A 12,991-nucleotide genomic window follows, 5' to 3' on the forward strand; every position below is an offset into this window, starting at 1 on the left:
ATTCAGAGTCCTGAACCAGGCACATCTGATTCCTAGGGAGCAGGAGAGTCAGCAAGTTCTCTACCTTCTGCCGTTTTGTTTGGATGACTCCTGGCTTGCTGGTCTTCTGTGGGGGGAATGTGCATGATGTGTCCGCCCCAGAGTTATGGTCTTTGAACTCATGGGACTGAATTTTACTTTGATTAGCTTCTATATTCAAGTTGTTGCAACCCAAGATTTTGGTGCTAGTGGGTACCTGTGGATGTCAAGGATCCTTAGATTTGCTGACCTGGGTTTTCTTTGTTATACAAACTTTGAATTCTAATTTTTTGATATTTTAGCAGCTCCCCATGGCAACTGGCTCATAAATCTTAGTTGCTTTGCCCTGTCTCCAACACTAAATGAAAAGCATGGAGAGCTTATTTTCTGAGCAGTTTGGAAAGCCTGGGGTGGAGGTGAGGGGATTGAAATCACATTTATATATCTATATCTACACATTTTTGGCTCTACCTTTTCCTTAAGTGTATATATATATCCGTTATGTTCCATCTAGTCAATTTTGACTCATAGTGACCCTATGTATAATCAATTCTACTTCCTCCTTGGGGTCTTAAAGGAGAAGTGGAATAATTTAGGAAAGTGCTCTCTCAACTTTTTTTGAAACTATAGATCCTTAGGGAACGCTCTTCAGGAATTCCAATCCCTGGTGAGGTCCAGGGGCAAGGCCTGAAGATAGTGAAAGAAGGAGACCTGAAGAAAATATGGCTATTAGGCTCCATGAGAATTCACTGATCCTTCTTCAAGGCTAACTTTCTGGAAGCATAGAATAAAAAGCAACCCCCCACACCACCCCCCCATCAAAAAAACAAAAAAACAAAAAACCAGCCAATGGACTAACCATTGCAGTATTGGAGGATTCTACGGGCAAAACAGAAACCCTGGTGGCATAGGCGTTAAGTGCTACTGCTGCTAACCAAAAGGTCGGCAGTTCAAATCCACCAGGCGTTCCTTGGAAACTCTATGGGGCAGTTCTACTCTGCCCTACAGGTTGCTATGAGTTGGAATCTACTCAAAAGCAACGGGTTCTGTTTTGTTTTTTTATGGGCAAAATATTAGTCAATGCAGGAAGCATCAAAAGAAGATGGAAGGAATACACAGAGTCACTGTACCAAAAAGAATTGATTTACGTTTAACCATTTCAGTAGGTAGCATATGACCAAGAACCGATGGTACTGAATGCACTGGAGAAAAACAAGGTTACAGAAGTTGATGGAATACTCATTGAGATGTTTCAACAAGTGGATGCAGCACTAGAAGTGCTCACTTGTCTATGCCAAGAACTTTGGAAGATAGCCACCTGGCCAATCAACTGGAAAAGATCCACATTTGTACCCATTCCAAAGAAAGGTGATCTAGCAGAATGCTGAAATTATTGAACAATATCATTAATATCCCACACAAGTAAAATTTTGCTGATGATTCTTCAAAATCAGTTGCAACAGTACATCCACAGGGAACTGTAAGAAATTCAAGCCAGATTCAGAAGAGGAAGTGGAACAAGAGATTTCATTGCTGATGTCAGATGGATCCTGGCTGAAAGCAAAGAATACTAGAAAGATGTTTACCTGTGTTTTATTGACTAGGAAAGACATTTCACTGTGTGGATCATAACAAATTATGGATAACACTGCAAAGAATGGGAATTCCACAACACTTAATTGTGCTCATGAGGAATCTGTACTTAGACCAAGAGGCAGTCATTTGAACAGAAGAAGGGGATACTGAGTGGTTTAAAATCAGGAAAGGTGTGCATCAGGGTTGTATCCTTTCACCATGCTTATTCAATCTGTATGGTGAGCAAATAATCAGAGAAGCTGAACTATATGAAGAGGAATGTGGCATCAAGATTGGAGGAAGGCTCATTAACAACTTGCAATATGCAGATGACACAACCTTCCTTGCTGAAAGTGAAGAGGACTTGAAGCACTTACTGATGAAGATCAAAGATCATTTAGCCTTCAGTATGGATTACACCTCACCATAAAGAAAACAAAAATCCTCACAACTGGACCAATAAGCAACGTCATGATGAACGGACAAAAGATTGAAGCTTTCAAGGACTTCATTTTACTTGGATCCACAGTCAATGCCCATGGAAGCAGTAGTCAAGAAATCAAACGATGCATTGCATTGGGCAAATCTGCTGCAAAAGATCTCTTTAAAGTATTAAAAAGCAAAGATGTCACTTTAAGGACTAAGGTGTGCCTGACCCAAGCCATGGTGTTTACAATTGCCTCATATGCATGTGAAAGCTGGATAATGAATAAGGAAGACCAAAGAAGGATCATGCCTTTGAATTATGATGTTCATGAAGAATATTGAATACACCGTGGACTGCCGGAAGAACAAACAAATTTTTCTTGGAAGAAGTATAGCCAGAATGTTCATTAGAAGCAAGAATGGTGAGACTTTGTCTCACATACTTTGGACATGTTATCAGGAGGGACCAGCCCCTGGAGAAGGACATCATTCTTGGTAAAGTAGAGGGTCAGTGAAAAAGAGGAAGATCCTCAATAAGATGGACTGATGCAGTGGCTACAATGGGCTCAAGCATTACAATGACTGTGAGGATGGCCAGGACCTGGCAGTGTTTCGTTTTGTTGTAGATACAGTCGCTATGAGTTGGAACTGACTTGACGGCACCTAACAACAAGGGACTAACCTAGTAGACTCAATCCTGCATAGTCTCCACAGGACCACAGGTTATGCACTAAATTGTTGTATGATCTAGGGACACAATCATAGCTCTTCTTGCCAATGTAGAAATTTGGTGATGGAAAATAAATTATTCTTCATTTAGAGTATGTTAAAGCAGGTATCATAATGATTAGAAGCAGTTAGCATGAAAACTATTTGCTATTCATTTTCTCTCAAAGCTTTCATTTTCTACTATTTTTGAATCTGTGACAGGTCTGTATTTCTCTGTTCCTGCCTAAACTTCCATCCCTATGATCAAGACCTAAGTTGCCACAGTAAACCACATGGCTCCATAGCTCTGCACACTCTGGTGGCCTACACATGGAGTCGGTTGTTGAACATACCATTCAGTTGAACTGAAGCAGCTCCATTCTAGGGGCACAGGTGGTTACACATTTCCCCTCATCACAGGGAAGCAGATTTCCTCTGTGTGTAAATGGCACTTTGGTAGACACTACAGTTGTCTATGGCAGCTTTTTCTGATGAATTCTGACAAATATGTCTTTACCCTGATATGAAACCCAATCCTAAGGCTGAAATATAACATTCTGCAGACCCCTTGCCCTTGCCATCTTCTGGGGGCGGCAGAGTGGTTAAGTGCTACAGCTGCTAACCAAAGAGTCAGCAGCTCAAATCCGCCAGATGCTCCTTGGAAACTCTGTGGGGCAGTTCTACTCTGTCCTATAGCGTTGCCATGAATGGGAACCGACTCGACGGCAATGGGTTTTTTTTGGTTTGGGGGTGCCCAAAGTGTAAGAGCGATGGTATTAGGGCTGAGGGACTTGTGAGTGACATATTCTTACTACACTCTCACAAACTGTAGCATCTCTTGTCAAGTACCAACTGGTCATTATGCACACCATTCTTGGGGGAAGGTGAGCACTCGTATTCAGTTTTATAGAGACTCTCTAGGTACTCGTGACTGAGTGCTTTGCCCAGGGGCACAGAGGGTGATTTGGGCAGGCTTATCCATCTCTGGTAGGATCCTGAAGCCCCGATTCATCTGAGGAGTCACAGCAGCTTTCTTCCCTCCATGACCATAGATAGGAAAGGAACTGTGTTATGGATTGAATTGTGTCCCCCCCCAAAATATGTGTTGTAAATCCTAACCCTTATACCTGTGTTTATAATCCCATTTGGGAATGGATTTTCTTTGTTATGTGAAATAAGCAATACTAGTGTAAGGTGTGTCTTAAGTCAATCTCTTTTAAGATATAAAATAGCAGATTAAGCAAGCAAGCAAGTAAGCACAGAGGGAAAGAAACACGCCACGTGACTGCCAAAGAACCTAGGAACAGAAGCTGTGAAGAGACAAGAACCTTTCCCGAGAGCTGACGGAGAGAGAGAGACTGTCCCTATAGCCTGCTTTCTGAATTTGGACTTCTAGCCTCCTAAACTGTGAAAGAATAAATTTCTGTTTGCTAAAGCCACCTATTTGTGGTATTTCTGTTACAGCAGCACTAGATCACTAAGACAGACTGACATTATGGTCATCCCACAGGAAAACCAGATGTGTAAAGGTGGAGACTCACAGAATGCCCAAGCTGGAAGGAGCATCTGAGCCAATCCCTTTTTTTCACTTCATGGTGAAGAGGCCTCACAACCGATGACCTTCCTCCCAAGAATGCTGCGCAGAATAACTAATTAGCGCTTGACAGAGATGTGAGAGTTTGTAAGGATGGAGTAACAATAGCTAATTACATCACTCACTACTCTGTCAGCCCAAATACCAGCCAAGCTATCCTTTGGGCAGCCCCCACAAGGCTGTCGTGGGTTAATTCTATGATAGATTTCTTTTATCGTCTATCACTTTTTCTCTTATTTTTCTGATTTTGTGATCTTTATTATAAACACATGCATTTAAACCTATCTCCAGGATTTCTCGTTCTGTTAATGTTTAGGCAATAGATATATTCCCTCATTATGTATTTGCTTGGCAACTGCTTTATTAATAGTGATTATTCTCAGTTCCAGAGAGTTATAAAAGAATTGTAAGTGCTAAGTGCTACTTTGAATTATAATATTTACCATATTCAAGTAAAATGCTATAAATCACAGTGCTTATCCATAGATTTAAAATGCCGAGAAATTTCTCAAACATTTACTGGACAGCATCACTCATACTATTTTTATGCTCACGGCAACTCAGTAAAACAAAGAAAAAAATGTTTAAAATCTCTACAACAAGAGCCTAGAAATATACAAAATGTATATTCATAGGCACATATGTACATTTGTATGTATGCTCATATGCATCGCGGTGTGTATTTGTTTAGCCAAAATCTTCTAGTTTCTTGTATTAATATGCAATGAATTGTTCTTGTCCTCAGCAGGTACCTAACTGGCTTGTTCCAAAGCTAACACAATAATATGTTGATCCTCAAAATGTATCAGTCCTGAGAACTTAAAACCCCACAAAAACCTGGGATTGCTGACTTGGGTTATTTATTAGAGGTGTGCCTACCTTCACACCTGTGCTTTGTAAATCAAGTCACACTTAAGTGTACTACGGGAGGGACAATACTATGATGACTCACTTTGAAAGGGAACAATGTATTTTTCCAGCCCAGTGGAAAAACGATTTTCTCTTTTGAGCATCTCTACAAGCATGATAAGCTCACCTGCAAAAAGACTGTAGCTGCAGTTTAGCCCAATATCAGCACCATTAATCACACCTGTAGAAAACCAAGGGCAAAGAATGACTGGTACTAGGAGCTCTGGAGCAGGGTTTCCAACCAGTTCATTCTGGTTCCAACCCCTGCTGAGAATCTGAATTTCTAACAAGTTGGCTGCTGAGAATTTACTTTTCCACCCCAGATATACTGAATCAGAGCCTACATTTTAACAAGATCCCCAGGTGATTCTTATGTATAACTTCCTGGGAACTTGTCAGAAATTCAAATTCTCAGCAGGGAACTTGTTAGAAATGCAGATTCTTAGCAGGGATCAGAACTGGACTGGTTTGAAGTCTTGCTCTGGGGTAAAGCTGGCACAGAATAATAATACCTACTTGGCTGGACTTTCAAATAGACAGGTGGTAAGGGAATCTTAAAACTCTCTTTTCTGAGTCATGAGTCAATGTACTTTGTAAGGCATTAAATACTTTAAGACTGACATTTAATACTGAAGTACACTCCTTTCTATTTTTATTATTCTTGAGTTAAAGCAGTGATTCTTAAAGTGGGGTCCCTGGACCAGCTAGAATAGCATCAGCTAGGAACTTGTTAGAAAAGCAAACTCCTGGCTTCCCAGACCTACTGATCAGGAAATTGTGGGAGTGCGGCTCAGCAAACGGTACTGAGGTAAATTTGTACAGGGTAATTGCGAAAAGCACTGAGTTAAAGAAAAGGAGCCCCGGCAGCACACGATGGTTAAGCACTTGGTTAAGTGCAGTGGTTAAGGGTTCGAAAGGTAGGCGGTTCAAACCCACCTGCTGCTCCATAGGAGACAGATGTAGCAGGCCTGCTTCCGTAAAGGTTTACAGCCTTGGAAACCCTATGGGGCAGTTCTACTCTGTCCCACAGGGTTGCTATGAGTTGGAATCTACTCGTTGGCAGTGGATCTGGGAGTTAAGAAACCACCAATGTGCAGACTCCACACCCCCCTTCCTCAGTTAAGATACATTGTTAAAAGTAATTCATGTGCGTTTAGGTTATTTGTTCTTTTTGCCTAAGACAATTCTTATGATACATTCACCATTGTCAAGTTTTGGAAAAGAAACCTTAGCCAACACTTACATGTAATTTTTCCAGGTCCTGTGCTGGCGCCGAGTCTTAGGATGCAGGGCACTGGGTGAACGGAGAAATGAGAAGGCTACAGCAATCCATTCAGACATGGACCCCAAAGCTTTGTGGGGCAACCTTGTGACAGGTCACTGAGTGTCCTCCTATTTGGAGAGGAAAAGTTGTCCATTAGCAAAGTAAACCTTGCATGCTAATGTTTTCCCCTCCTTCCTGCTATCCTTCTATGCCCCCCATCCTACCCTCCCCCCTACAGCCCCGTCTGCTTTTATGACCTCTAATTTACGATGCCTCTGGCTGTGTTCCCCTTGACTAATCCACACACATGGAATAAGACAAACTAGTTCATGGTATTAAAAGCCTCATGCCCTTGTGGAGCCCTATTCCTTTAGGTAAGAATCCCTCACAGGGTACTCTCCTGAACTTAAAAGCAGCTTGGAGATAGGTCAGCGTCCAATCAGCCATCCCCTCATCTATCTCATCTCATGAGTGTTTGATTTCAACAAATCAGATATCCTGGCTTAAGAGACACATGGGACTGTGGTAACAAGAAGAAGTACAGAAAAACAAATGACTGACTGAAATGAGGTGACTCTCTGGTGCCCCAAATGTGTTCATTTTTAAAAGAAAAATATATTTTTTCTGATGCTAAATTAATACATGCAAGCTCATGTAGAACATGTGGAAAATACAGAAAAGCATAAGCAAACAAACAAACAAAAGATCATTTATAACCTTGCCACTAATAAGATCACTAAATGGTATTTTGTTGTATAGGTTCACTACCTCTTATCTGAAACTCCTAGGGCCAGACATGTTCTAGAATACAGAATTTTTTGGATTTTAGAGTGTATCGTGATGCATATCCCATACATTACATAACTCTCCATCAGGGCCTGGAGTAACACCCTGTAATCAAACACACTAAATAATTCTGCAGCAAAACATGTGTATATTTCTATTTTGTGGGGTAAAACACAGACTATAAATAGCCTCATATCAGTTCGGGCCAGTTTTTTTTTCTACCAAATGTTATTAAAAACAAGAACTTCTGATTTTTGGACTCAGGATTGGGGATAAGGGATTGTGAACCAGTACTCCTTTCAGAAGGGAACCCTGGTGGCACAATGGTTAAGTAGTTGGCTGCTAATTGAAAGGTCAGAGGTTGCAACCTACCAGCCACTCTTCAGGAGAAAGATGTGGCAGTCTGCTTCCGTAAAGATTACAGCCTTGGAAACTCTAAAGGGCAGTTCTACTCTATCCTACAGGGCGGCTGCGAATCAGAATCAACTCCATGGCAGTGGGTATCTCAGATACCAAAAAAACTCAAAGTTTTGTTCCTGCTTTTTCATTCAATGCTATACAAATGTGATCATTTTCTCAAGTTATTAAAAATATGCCTTTTAATGTCCATGTAATATTACACCCCATAGAAATGGGGTTTATTTAACTATTTTTCTCACTGTTGAAATTACATTTTTGTTTATTGGAAATAATGTTTTCAGTATCAGACTATCTGAATTTTTAAATCTTTTCTTAGGTAGAATTATAGAAAAAGAATTATTGGGTCAAATGGTATGAACTTTAACGGTCTTGATGACTTTCCAGGAAGGCTGAACCAGTCTACACATTGTCAGCAGCATGAGTGCCCAGGTAGTTTGTTTAATAATCCCCTTTATCATAACACATCCAGCGCTGTCGAGTCAATTCCGACTCGTCATAGACACAGCAAAAATGCACTTGCAGCCAACATATCTTAACAAATTCTGATTAGTGATGGCCAAACTTAGGAGATTTTACTTTTGTTTTTCTTACAAAGAGATAGTTAATATCTCCCTAGTTTTTATAGAACAAAAGAGAAAGAGGATTAATGTAATTTCACTATCGAATTACTCTCATTAAGCCAGACTGGGTCAGGTCTGGGCAATGCCGGGAGTTGCCACTCGCCTATGGGGTCTTTTTAACATGGAAAGGAGTATCAGGGGAGAATGAAATAATTCACACATCACTCCAAGATGAAAAACAATCAGCTGCTGATTATTTGTGGCTGATAATTTAGCTTTTGGACTACTGACTGAGGACTTGTGTTTCTTTTCCCTTTGGTATCTTCCTATTTCTTGCATGCCCATCTGCGAGCAGAAAAGAGAAGATGCGAAGATAAAATCAAATTAGACAAGCTAATAATGATGGCTAAAGCTCATGAGTGCTTACAATGTGTCAACTGTAGTGCCAGGTGCCTTGCATGTATTATCTCATTCAATGCTAAGAAAAAAAAAAAAAAAAACCAAACCCAGTGCTGTCGGGTCAATTCCGACTCATAGCGACCCTATAGGATAGAGTAGAACTGCCCCATAGAGTTTCCAAGGAGCGCCTGGTGGATTCAAACTGCTGATCCTTTGGTTAGCAGCGGTAGCACTTAACCACTATGCCACCAGGGTTTCCTCAATGTTAAGTGCACTGGTATAAAATCCAGTGGCAGAGAAGGTTGAAAGTATGTGCTTGGTCACAAACCCCGGTCCCTTCACCCTAGTAAGTTTGGAGGAATAGAAGTTTGGAATTTCAAAGATTTATTCAAGCCTAGTGGAAACCCTGGTGGCGTAGCAGTTAAGTGCTATGGCTGCTAACCAAGAGGTCGGCAGTTCAAATTCGCCAGGTGCTCCTTGGAAACTCTACAGGGCAGTTCTACTCTGTCCTATAGGGTCGCTATGAGTCGGAATCGACTCGGCGGCAGTGGGTTTGGTTTTTTGGTTTTTAGTGTCTCATTACCTTGATGACTTAAGTCTGGTTATAAATCATAAACCTTGCCTTTACACTCTGGTTAGTGTCATCTACAGCATCTATATACGAAGCAGGGAAAACAAAAAAACCCAAACCCATTGCCGTTGAGTTGATTCCGACTCATAGCGGTCCTATAGGACAGAATAGAACTGACCCAGGCGGTTTCCAAGGAGTGCCTCGTGGATTTGAACTGGCGATTTTTTGGTTACCAGCCGTAGCTCTTAACCACTATGCCACCAGAGTTTCCAAAGCAGGGAAAATGGTGTAAATAAAATCAAAGAAAACTCTAGGTAACTGTAAACTCTTTGAAGGTCCTATATATATTGACACAAGGGAGGCTGTATCACTTAGAGCACAATAGAGTGTTGAGGGTCTATTTGACATACAACACAAAACAGGTTTTACCCAGAGAAACACATGAAAACACACACACACAATAAGAGATTAAAACAACAACAACATGCAAATGAATTCTCCCCAAAGTGACGGCAAATTTGCAAAGCTAACGCAGGACTCTTAACCCAACGTTTCTTTTCATTTGTAGCATTTTCTAATAATTTTTCATTTTTTTTCCCCTTTACATAAATTTAACTTTACAGGATAATTGGTAGAGAGAACACCACAATTTTCATTAACTCTTAGAAAAGAAAATTGAGACATTTCTGTGTTATATGGAGTAAAATAATCTTACTCTTTCCCTCATCTAAAAACTCAATTTCTGAACCTAGTATGTACTGTAAAATAGCTTAAGTTCAAAGAGGCAGAGAGAGAAACTGGCAGAAAGATAGAGAGAGAGAAAGAAGGGAAAGAAGGAGGGAGTGGGAGGGAGAGGGAGAAGGTGAAGGGAAGAAAGGAAGAGAGAGAGAGAAGGAAGGAAGAAGGGTTGGGTGCAAAAATATTTCAAATTTATTTTGGGAGTGAGTTATATGATTTTTTCTAAAAATTTTATCTAAAAGTAAGGGTTGTTTCTATAACAATGATAGACAAAAAACAAAACAAAACGAAAAAAATCAAACAAACTCCAAAGATGTATCAAGAAGTAGACCATTCACTGTAGCATCTCTTCGTAATTTAAGTAGCATTCTCCTGACAATTAGGTATCAAAGTGAGTATAATGGCTTATGAATGATTTTTCTTTGCCCTACTCAGATACGTGGTTAATTTTCTAAGCACACCAGGACTACAGGGTATGAAAAATGGGGTGATAATAGAGGAAATGATCTCTCAAAGAACATACTTTGTTTTTTCCAAAGGGCCTAATTGCTTGGGAGAAAAAATACAAAAAATGAATCACCAACTACAGCACAAATGATTACCAGAAGCTCTTTAGATACTCAAACTGCACAACTAGCATTTGTAAAGCTAATTACAAATTCGGATTCTCTCATTTTAAAAATATACTTGGAAGCAGCTCGCTTCTGTTTTAATGTTGAGCCAAAGTCTGTGCAATTGGCACGTTATCAAAGTAAAAAAAAAACAAAAAACAAAAACTCTTGAACAAAGTTCCCACTTCCAATGTCTCTAAATCCTGAACTGCAAAATACCACAAGCTAAAAACTAGTCATGTCTTACATTTACAAAAGAGCTTTCAAAGCCCTCAGAGCCTTAGACCTTTGCCACGCTTAGTAGCTCTGTCATCTTGGACAGGCCACTCGGTACCTCTAAGCCTAACATAGCTCACAGGTTTTCGTGAGAATTAAACGAGAATGTATACAAGAGTTTTTCTTTTTTCTTTTCTTTTTTTTGCAAACTATAAAACATAAAATGCTGGGTATCAGTATTGTTTTTACTAAGACTTTGTGAAACACAGAGATGTTAATCCCCATTTCACAGTTAAGGAAACAGATACAGGAAGATGTAGCAAAAAAAAAAAAAAAAAAATACTGAGAAGATCTGGGTTTTATTTCTGAATTGGCCACAAACTCTCTGGGACTTGATTCCATCAGTAAAATAAGGGGGTTTGTTGAGATGATTTTAAGGTCTTGAGGACAGTGGTTCTATGATCTTGGACTTGGCCATGGCAGTGATAACGCAGCCTAGGAAAGACTCTCAGGAAGCAGTCCCTTGCAGCAGCCTAAGGCGCAGTGAAGCCAAGGGCAAGACCCATCGATCCAAGACCTGAAGCTCTGTGGCAGGGTCCTTGAGCAGCCTCCCACCCCAGGGATGGGACAGGCATTAACTAGCCTTTAGTTGCTAGATTGAGGGGAAGTTGGGGGAATTCTAGGTAAATGGCCAAGGCCTCTGGGGCAGAGAAGGGAGGTACTGGAGGAGCTAGAACCAACAGCTCTTTATTAACTGATAAAGATATTTCACTACTTTAACAACTAGTGTAGCCAAACAAATATATGTCAACCAAATGTCAGGCTTGCTAACAGCCCCACTGTTGTTTAGCTATCAGTTTTAAAAAGATAATTACCCCTGCGGGTCACCTACCCTTCTTGTCTGAATTCCTATAGTATAGAGGGAGATGTGTGAAAGGGCTGTGTATTTTTTTTTTTTTGGTATCATGAGTATACATCATGATCCCATTGGAATTTCACTTTAAAAAGATCAAGACCACTAACTTAGGCCTCTACTAATGATACTTTACCAAAGCTGTCCAATACAACTTTCTGTGATGGTGGAAATATTCAGTATCTGCACTGGCCATTATGGTAGCCACCAGCCACATGTGACTATTGAGCACTTGAAATGTGACTAATACATCTGAGAGACAAAATTTTTAATTTGTATCAACTTAAAATTGAAAGTCACATTTACATTTACTGGACAGTGCTGCTCTAAGCCACCTCACATACTAGTTTTCTTAGATGTATTTATTTCAGACCTTAGAAGCCCACAGGACAATATGCAACACATTCATTCAACACGTATTTACTGGCCACCTCTTGGAGCTAGGCACTAGTTGGGTGTCTTTAAACAATAGTGAACAGAAGAGCTATGGGCCCTTCTTGTCCGCATGGAGTTTCTTGGCAAGATTGATTTCCAAAGACCTCATGAAACCTTGACGTGGTTCACCAGACTGCTCTTAGGAAAAGGTGGGTGAGGAGATATGGTAATGCTACACTAAGCATGAAAGCACTGCATTTTCATTTCTTCATATTTACTGTTAGAGAAGCAGGGGGAAAGTTCAAAAAGAGGTATCTGAATGGCTACTATTCATTCACTTACAAGTAAAGCAACATGTCCAAGATATGGGAAATTATCTGTAAGTAATTCCCTCTTGCAAAAACCTAAATTTACTTAAAAGAAAAAATTAGTGGGACCTGTATTCTTAATCTAAAAAAAAGTAAATGGTATTTAATTACAACAAAAATCATAAGAAGTATAAGTGTGTCTCCAGCTGCAAACCGTGGGCAAGGGAACATTTATACCAATTAGTTGTGAAATGATCAGGTTTTCTAGAAGGTGCTTCTTATATAACTAAGGCTGATTGCATTCTTTATCCTTAGGACTCAATGCTTAGCTACGATTTTCTTAGCAGCTTTAACGGGATTTGCTTTTCCCCAGGAAACGACAGGTGGAGGTATTTTATTTTATTTTATTTTTTTAATCACAAATCTAATACCAACGACATAATTTCCAAGAGACACAAAAGTGGTTGAATGCTCTTCAGATTCCCAACATTGCTCCCTTGCTCCCTGGCTCCTTATGCTGTCAATTCTCCCCTTTCCTAATCACCTCTTGCCACCTGCCTGGGATTTACAGTGATGTAAAGAAACAAAACACTCAGAACT

The 12,991-nt window shown here is 40.1% G+C and overlaps 1 protein-coding gene across 8 annotated transcripts in view; it reads right to left on the minus strand.

The window, feature by feature from the left end:
- Positions 1-12,991, minus strand: part of BACH2 (BTB domain and CNC homolog 2) — a 418,232-nt gene that overhangs the window by 156,465 nt on the left and 248,776 nt on the right. For 7 of the 8 annotated variants that reach the window (XM_064289005.1, XM_064289008.1, XM_064288996.1 and 4 more), the window contains one exon: positions 6,474-6,622. The gene's annotated coding sequence lies outside the window, so the exon portion shown is untranslated. Of the gene's footprint in view, positions 1-5,357; positions 5,412-6,473; positions 6,623-12,991 lie in introns of all 8 variants that reach the window. The other variant, XM_064289003.1, reaches the window with a different exon arrangement.

Source organism: Loxodonta africana, chromosome 1 (assembly GCF_030014295.1).
Source record: "Loxodonta africana isolate mLoxAfr1 chromosome 1, mLoxAfr1.hap2, whole genome shotgun sequence".
NCBI classification, from domain to species: domain Eukaryota; kingdom Metazoa; phylum Chordata; class Mammalia; order Proboscidea; family Elephantidae; genus Loxodonta; species Loxodonta africana.